Source organism: Pseudopipra pipra, chromosome 8 (genome assembly GCF_036250125.1).
Source record: "Pseudopipra pipra isolate bDixPip1 chromosome 8, bDixPip1.hap1, whole genome shotgun sequence".
NCBI lineage: Eukaryota > Metazoa > Chordata > Aves > Passeriformes > Pipridae > Pseudopipra > Pseudopipra pipra.
This window is the reverse complement of record NC_087556.1, coordinates 30,041,797-30,051,462: the sequence shown is the minus strand read 5'-3', so window position 1 is coordinate 30,051,462 and position 9,666 is coordinate 30,041,797.

The following is a 9,666-nucleotide window of genomic DNA, read 5'->3' as shown; positions in this document are numbered from 1 at the left end:
TCACCTAATAACCTACCCTTAGATAAATTGGATAGATTAATTTTCTTAAATCATATGTTATTGGAACTCCTCTTTCCCATGTTCAGAATAATTCCTTTGTTCCTCTCTGAACCTTTTAACTTTTTTTTCAGATTTTTTCTTAATGTCTGAAAACAAGATCTGGACAAAGAATGCTAGCAATTATCTCAGTCATGCAATGAACTCATCTCCCTCCTGCTTGACATTCACTGCTTACCCATTCAAAGCTAATGTTTTTCTCTTGGCCGTTATATTGAACAGGGAGCTCATATTCAGACACTACTTATCACAAACTCTAAATTTTCATCAATATCACTCTATTTCAAGGGTACTTTTCTGCTATTCTGTACATGTGACTGGAATTCTTTGTTCCCAGGCATATGACTTTGTATTTGACTGCATTAAAATGCATATTGTTCAGATGAGCTCAGCTTATGAAATGATGCAAATCCAGAACACAGAAATGATCTGTCCTGTCGTTATTTACCACTCCACTAATTTTTATGTCACCTTCAATATTTACTAGCAGAGATTTTGTATTTTCTTTGAGATCATTGCTAAAGAATAACTAGCATTAGGCTAAGAACAGATTACTGCAAATGTCTCCATAGGATACAAATTTTCAATCACAGTGCTTTTGAAATCTACCTACTAAATATGTCTTTCAGCCAAAACATAAAATGGTTGGAATAAGCTCTATACACTGTAAAATGGTAGGGAAAGGTTAAGCTGTTTTAAACAATAAAAATCTAGCTGACCAGGCAATAGATTGGAAGCTATTGTTGCCATCTAATAATATTTTAGACTATCCAGCCATAAAGTCTAATCATCATCATGGGAATAAATACAAAACCACATTGTGCAACTAGGAGAAATCCAGTCCCTTAGAAAAAAATGCAAGACAGCTTTCTCCTTCAAATGCATTAATTTGAGTAGCTTTGTGATAAATGTGCCATGATAATATTCAGTCAAAAAACCTTTCAATATCCTATTCATTGTATAGAGAGAGGCCTCTTTCTACTTTGACCCCAAAATACAAGGAAAACTTGGAGAGTGCTTTGACTCCGGAAGGGATGCACAGAGGCAGCACTACACATGCATCTCTCATCTCAGGAATGGCCTAACATATATGGTAGCATCACAATAACCTGATTCTGTCCTTTCTTTTTCTTAGTCAGCACAGTATGCAGTAATCTCACATGAGCCTGCATCTTGCAAGTTATGCAGGGTTTTGGCAGAACTGTCACTTCCCTTACAATACAATACAATGCATTTTGGGCTTGCTTTCATTATTAAAGAAATAGTATTTGTCTAGGATTAGTCAGTCCAAATGCAACAGTTTAGGTTTAATTTTTAGTGATTTATCTGGGTCATAAATCAGTACGTGATATACAACAGAACTGTATATTTATCTAAACTTGAAGTAGGAGGGATACAATTATTGCAATATGGGAATAACTCTTACAAACTAGAAATTGTGTTTCCTCTGGCTTGAACATGACTGTTCAGGAATAATAACCAGCTGAAAAAAATAATCGCCAAAGGTTTTGTATGGATTTCAGAACTGCTTGCCATGAAATTCCTTTATTTCCACTTCTCCAATCTTTCAGGTCCAAGACTCCAGTCTTGTCTTATTATCCAAGAAAAGTTAAGTACTCTGGATTCTTATTGCCTTCTATTTTCACCACTTTAAATGGACAAATACTATTTTACTTTTTGGCTTTGCAGTAATTTAGTCAAATAGCTGTGGTCTGTCTTGCTTGTTACTATGATGCACATGCCACAATCCAGACAAATCAATATGCTATCAGGGTATTGTTACAAGAGAGGTCAAAACTTGCTCTTTTTCTTAGTCATCTGCATTGATGTACACTCTGTCATTACGCATATTAAATGGGGATTGAAGATCTAAGCCTTTGTATCTTACCACCACAGTTTTTTTCAGGGAGTCCTGAAGTCTTAATAGATTAGACATAGGCAATATTTCTCCCCTCTTATATTTTTACTTGGTGTTACAGGATTCAGTCAGTAATCTATACGATAAAAAGGGAAATATAACATTCATAACAGCTCTTTCCTTCCCTTATAATGTAAATCTAAAGAAAATTAATATCACGAATAAAAACATTTGAAATGTGACTTGAAAGTCTCCTGGTTTTAAATATTACAGAATTTCTTATTGCCAATAACACAATGTAGGTATTTAAATATTCTTCAACTTTACAAGCTTTTACTATGTTAAATATTTTTGCTAAAGGCATAATATATGTTTTAATAACTCTAGCATGTGTGAACCATTTTATAGCTCAGAGCTTCATGGAAGTAGTAGAGGTTTGAAGGTAATAAGTCTCATCTATTTTATGAAGGGGGTGAACTACCTTGACATACTCACATTTTGCAGGTAGTAGAGTTTCCAGGTGCAAACAGAATTAGACAGATGGGGTGGAACTGTTAAGAAAACCAAGTGATTTTAGTCACATGAACTGGATTTCCTAAAAGTGGGAACACAAAAACACCCTTTTATTATCCTTGCATCTGACAAAATACATTATCATATGCTTTTGCTTGCACAGTGTAAAGACCGTTCAAAACAGATACAATTGCAAATCAGGAAAGATCACACTTACGTGGAGCCCTGACAACGTGATCTCATCAAGCTAGAACTTGAAATTGCAAGTGTCACTTCAGATAAAATCAGAGGATGCTTCCTGTCCCAATGATGTGACATTATCAGGTTTGAGACTGTAGCAAAGGCACATGCACAATTTTGTGAACTAACAAGGCAGATTGAGAACACACTGGTTGGCAGGATATTTTAGATCCTGAGATTGCCTTGAGCTGGGCATAATTACAGCTCATTTTTTGCACATGGGAGAGCCATCTCGAAGACTAAAAGAGCAGAGTATTCACTGAGGAAGGAAAAATGTTGATCTTTCAATTAGCATAAGTTCAAACACATGAGTAGTGTTTCACAGTGTATGAACAGCTTTTGGTGAAAAAAGCGATCTTCTGTAGAAAACTCTTAGGTAGCTGTGCTTCCATTTTTATAGGAAGCATTTAACATAGAATTCTGCTTTTGACTGTAATCTATTTAAGCTTTTTACAAAAAAAACTAAAAAAAAAAACAAACAAAAAAACCTTCCAAAACCACAACCCAGTTGGTATTAGACTGTTTAAAGTTCATCCATAAGGTAGGTCGTTAGGAATTTATCAGCAGGGTTTTTCTGATCATTTGGACTCCCAAACTCCAAAATAAACACAGTGGTTCACAACCATAAAGAAAGAAGGGCAAGGTGGCAGGAAGCCATTTAGATTTCTTGTCTCTGCATATTTTTGGTGTTGTTTGGAGCTTAGTACACAGCACTTCACCAGGGACTGATTCAGAACTGTATTTTCTGTAGGTACAAGTCCAAAACAGGATTCATGCATTAAAACCAGTAAAAGGGAAGGTGCTGGAGGTCACATGAGAATTAGTCATCTGAAAATGTTTCCTGACACTAAAAACCTCAAAGCCATAAAATGCCTCTCCTGATATGGAAATTCCTTATCATCTACAATTTGCCTTTAATTGAACAGGTGCTAAATTACTGCTTTTTCAGGAAGATTTACTTTTTAGACATAGGTGTCCTTCATTGCTTTAACTTTGTCACATGGCTAAAGATCCCTGGAAGTCAAGGCTTGGGAGCACCCCCCTCACTGTTAAAACCATGGGAGTAGAACACACACATTGGTACTATTTGCATGATGGAAGACATGAAGTCTGTCGTGGTAAAGCAGCTGGAAGAGACAGAACTGTGAAGTGCTTTTGCTTCAGGGCTATAAATAAACGTACTTAGGAATAAAACATTAGTTTATCAAGCATATACATGGTCTACTCAGAAACCATGTGATTTCATGTAGCATGGCTTACAGCATTTGAAAAACTAATTCCATGTACAGAAGATTGCAGAAGGTAATTTTGCCCAATGTATGCATGTAGTGTGATACCAAAATAATTAAAAAATTAACATTTAAATGGAGAGCTTCCAATCCCCACAAAACCACTATTTTTTTCCAGTAACTCCCCAGCCTTTTAAGACCACAATAATTGACAACTTCCTATATGATATTTGACAAAACACAAAACTATAAATTTAGTGCATAACTAAAAACCAGTGGTGAATTCTTTTTAATACCATAGCTCTTTTTCCAGCTTCTCATTTTTGCACAAATATTCACATCAGGTGGAGGAAAAACCACCACATGTTCTTCATCTTAACAAACTTTCTTGCACTGATTAACGCAACATTTTATGAGACCTGAAAGAACAAAGTTAAATGAACAAGAAGTGAAAACTTATGATGGATGTGTCCCTCATAGCATGTAGATCTTTTCCACTTGATTAAAAATTCCTAGTTCCTCTTCACTGAATTGTTTAGTTTTTTAGCAGTCTCTGTCCTGATTAAAACAAATTAGCATCAAAGATCCCCAGCTGAATGAGGAATCATTAATTGAGAAACATGCAATGCTCCTTAATTACCTTAGAACAGTCAGAGAACAAATAATCTTGGGTTTCAAAGGGGTTTGCACGCACTGTGCACCGTGGGTTTATTCTCTGTGTCTGCTGGAATAAAAGAAGACTTGCCTGTACTGTTGAGGGATATCAGTACAAGCCTCAGTAAACACATTGTAGATTGTTTATCTAAAGTGAAAAAAAAAAAGGCAAGGCAATGGCTGACTGGAAGAGATAGATGTTTCAGTTTATTATGTTGACCATAGCTTTCAATTTGCTTTGCATATACCAACACTGACTGAGAAAGAATGAAAGCTGTTCGTTATTGATACAAATTGAAGTAATTTTGGAGCTGGAGTGTTTTACTCAGAAGTACCCAAAAAAATGTCAGATGTAGGTAGAGAGAGTAACCGCGCACCTTGAAATTGCAGAAGAAAGGCAAAACGCATTTCATAAAACCTGGCTCAAAAGGAATCCAAGGATTATTTGCTATTTCTTGGTCGCTTGTTCTTTGGTACACAGTTCTTTTTTTTTTCAAGCTATGACTCAGATCAGTTAGTGCCAGCCTTCACAGGAGGAGTAAACGACTTTTTTAAGGGCACAATATACTTACTAATATGAATATTTTAACATTTCTTTTGCTTCACCAGCTCATAAAATAAATCCTGCGGGAAAATGTCACTCAATAGTACTGAGTGTATTTCTGGAGTGGGGCTGTTATTTACATTTCTTTGGCATTCAGGCTAATCCAGCAAGTGTTACTAACTGCAAAACTGGACAGCAAAATTAAATGCTGTGCAGAGCTACCTGAGCTCGCTGGGAACAAGCTGGCTTGTCCCAGTGCCAATATCCTGTGGTGTCTCATGGAGTTAATTAGCTCGGCAGAGCAGTAAGCTATTAGCAGGGGTGCAGGACAGTGCTGATGCAGCTATGCCCTTCTGCTACTCAGACTAACTCACCTAGAATCAGCTGGAGAGATTTGCACCATACTAGATTACACTATATAAGTGTGTCCTTACAATCCTTGGGAAACAAAACCCCGATGCAATGTAATACAATGGTTGCGGCTGAAATAACAAGATTATCCCAATAAATATAAACACCACAGTAATAAATTTTAAAAAGAGTCCCTACAGCACAGGAAAGCTTTGGGCTTGCTCCCAGTTCCCATAAACCTGTGCCATTACTCTATCATTAAGGAATTTTTGCTGACACAACTCAGAATGATGATTCTATGGTCTGTTAAAGAACTTGACCTAAATATCACATCCTGGCCTTAGTACTCTTGCACCTGAGCTGCAGGAGCAGCCCATCCAGCCACTTATGTTAAACCACCTTGCTTGATCTCTTTTCAGTCCATAGCCATGAATTTCTGTTTAACTGGAATCCTGAAGATTTCAAAGATTTCATTGGGGCTCATTCTTCTCCCTGATTAGTAAGGATGGTATCCATTCATAAAGAAAAACTGCCTTTTATCTAGTCTGTGTAAAACTAGAAAGTTGAAAAACTCCTGAAGCATCTAGAAGACACTGCACTCTTTATGCAGAAAGTTATATATTTGCAAGCAAGATCACTGACCTTGAGCCAAACTAATACTTTTATAGTTGAGATCCATATATATATATGTATGTGTGTGTGTGAGCATAGATGTACCATTAGAAGTAAATATGAGTTAGATTAGCACTTTATTTTATCTCTCCTCCTGTGAAACAGAACTCCACTTGTATATCACACTCTTAACAATCAAGCAAGAAATGAGAAGGCTAAATGTTGTTCACTTGTTTAAGTTTTACTTATTTAGAATTTAGTGAACCAGTGTTTCATTGTTGAAATCATAATCTTAATGGGTATAGCTACTGATGTCCTTTCTGTTGGCCTTCATTTTTAGAGCCTATAAATTGAACAAGTTGATATTCCTAGACAGCAAAACTATTGCTTGCACATTGCACTGTCACAGGAACACAAATTAAGAAACCTTTGCAATTCTGTGTTGTTTGCCATCAAAACAAGGTTTTGCAAAGTAGGCAAAAGCCAACCAAGCTTCAAAGCACTCCTTTTGGGTTGGTAATTTCTATAACAAAAGCAGTTTGTTCTAACAGAAGGTTGAACAAAGACAGGGTAAATGGCAAGTTCTGAATGCTTCAGTTTTGAGCTACCATTAAGCTGTACAATTTTAAGGGCCCCTTTTGAAAAAAAGGATTAGTTTACTGAACAAACCAAATGATAACATATTCTACCATTAGCAATATCAGTGGCTCAGTGGTGAATAGAACAGAACTCAATGTTTTCCTTTTGATGGGACCAGAAGAAGCACAGTGGGAGGCAACCCCTATGAAATGGCAATCTGGTTAAGTAAAACAAGAACACCTCTACAGTAATATGATTTATTCAATTAAAATATTTAAATTTCTCAAGCATTTCCCTCTTGCCCTCCAAATATTGCACAAAACATCCCGCAGATCTACTGCACCACAGAAATTAGGCAATGGTTTGGCACCCCAGCTCTAGCTAGACTTGCTTGGACCTTAACATAACACAATATCTTGGATACACGACTCTAAAAGCTCTGCTGACTGTAAAAACCTGGGCAGGCCAAAGGAGTCGGGTCATATTGAAGCAATATTGCTTGGATTTGAAGGCCTTTTCTTCACAAAGAAGCATAAATTCTTAGAAAACACTTTGAATAAATTTTGGGAAAGCAGATAAAACTACAGAGGTCTAAGGAAAGGGTGGACCCTGAGGTCATGGAATGTTTTGAGTGCATATGGTACAAGAGAAGCCAAAATGCTGTGCAGGGGAGTGGGTTGGATGTTAAGACTTTAAAGGTCTGTACAGGAAATAGCCTTGTCCCAGCAGAGACAAATTAAACATATATGCTACAAATAAAACTCATAAATTCTGAGACATAAAGTAACGCTGAGCAACAGCTAAGGACAGGTTTGAACCTTGGGAATATTTCTATTTGAAGTGTGCAGATGATGCTGATACTAAGTGTAAGATGATTGGAGATATCGCAGGAGAACTGCTGAAGGAACCAACAGCATAATTCCAAGAGGAAAGATAACAGAATCTGTAAAGGATTCAGGATCAGCATGTGGCAAGGATGCATGTGCCTTCAGACCCTGGATTGAGATCATGACGAGATTGAACCAAAAGAAAATGCCAGGAGAAAAAGCCACTACAAAAGACAATATTTAAAGGGCATGGTGGAGAGGATGGGGCAGAGGAGGAACGTTAATGCCTGAGAAGAAAGCAGAATCTTCACCTGGAGGAAAGAATATAATTCTGCTGAACAATGAAAATACTTTGTTCTTAAAGAAGGAAGTTACAGAGGGATTGATCTGAGTTGTTTGTGGAGCTCAGCTCTGAAGAGATCCAAGAGTCAATTACAACCCTTTGGGAAGAAATTGGCACCATGTGTTGACAGGGTTGCCATTAAATTATTAAAAGCAGAAAGAGGTAAAGGAAGCCAAAGGCTGTACAGAGTAATTCTGTTGACTTCTGATATAGGAAAAATTTTAAGAGCAAGGGAAGGTGATTTTCAAAAATGCAATGTAAAAGACAGTACAGTGAGTGACTGTCTTTTTTCTGTAAGTCTTTCTCAGAAGGCTTTACATTTTTTTTGGGGGGGGTTGTTTATGTTGTTAGTTTGTTTGTGGTTTTTCTTGGGTTTGTTTGTTTATAGTTTGCTTGTTTTATTTGTTTATTTTTATAAAGCAGGAACATTTCAATAATGTCAATGGAGATTCTGGAAAAGAGTTCTACCAAATATTAAATATTTTCATGATATATTTAATGAGTTATAATACTATAATTAGAATGAATACACACACTTCTAGACTAAGAAACCTTACAATGCTGTCTCGTGGCCTTTGAGATACACTGGAGGAACTTATAACTCCATAAAACATTTTTTAACAGGCATAGTCACAATTTGCAATGAAGAAGATAAAGCATGAAGAAGGTGTAAAATCTCTGTCCCATTTAATACAAATGAGGGATTAAGGCATGGAAATGAATCATCCTTGATATTCATTGACATGGTTAAAATGATGCAATCACTGACATTTTCAGACTACAGTGAACAAAATAGTGGAGCACCTTTGGGATCCTATGGTCTGAGCAACTGGGAATGAAGCAGAAGTTATTGTACAGAAATGGGTATTTGAAGAAGAAAAACAAAGAAGAAATAATATAAAATCTGACATCTAAGAAGCCTGATTAATCAAAAATATCAATAAATGGAACAGATTAGTAAAATATTTACCAACAATAGGAAAATTACACTGATAAGAAAAATCAAGAGCAAATTCTGTGACCGCTATTGTGTGAAGAGCCACAGAGTATGAATATCTCCCAGAAAATATTTTTTTTTTAATTATGTCTCAAGTTGTTGTTTAAAAAACTAACATCTAGCACTATGAAATGAATCTGATACTAAATAACCTGATAACTAAAATATACACTCTTACAGTGACTGTTATTTTTAGATCAGTAAAGAGCTCTGAGTACTCTCTAAACATTAATTAATTAATCTTAAATATTCCCATGTCATTAGTAAGGTTAATTTTATCATTCCTAAGTACTCAGTTAGAAAACTTTTTTGCCATATTCTAACCATCTATTTAGAATCAGAAAACAAAAATCACCTATATTAATACATTTAAAAGATTTTTATACCTGACCATTTGTGCTTTGGGAAGGTGGGGAAGAGGAGACTTGCAGGAGTATTAACAGATTTCATGTCTGAGAGAAAGCATTACAGCACAGACAATTTGTGCAGAGTTCTTTCATAAGAACATCCATACTGGTTATCTTAAACATTATGTTCAAAGTTGTGGGTTTTTTTCCTAAAGTATATTTTATAACTGAATGTCATAAAAGAACTTCAGGACTTCGCATGAAAAAATAAGTTTTGCTTCATGTTAATCCCTAAAATCATATAATAACAATGACTTTTGATAATTACTGATCTGAGAATAAATGCTAAAAAGACTCAGACCTTCAGTAGAATGTTTGTGATATCTTCTAGGTCTTGAAGAGCTCCATCTTACTTTTTCTTGCTTCTTGTTTAATGAAAGGTCTTTTAGAAAACGGCATTTGGTAAAATTGGAAAATAATATAGCCAAGCATTGCTTTGATGATATCACAGAAAG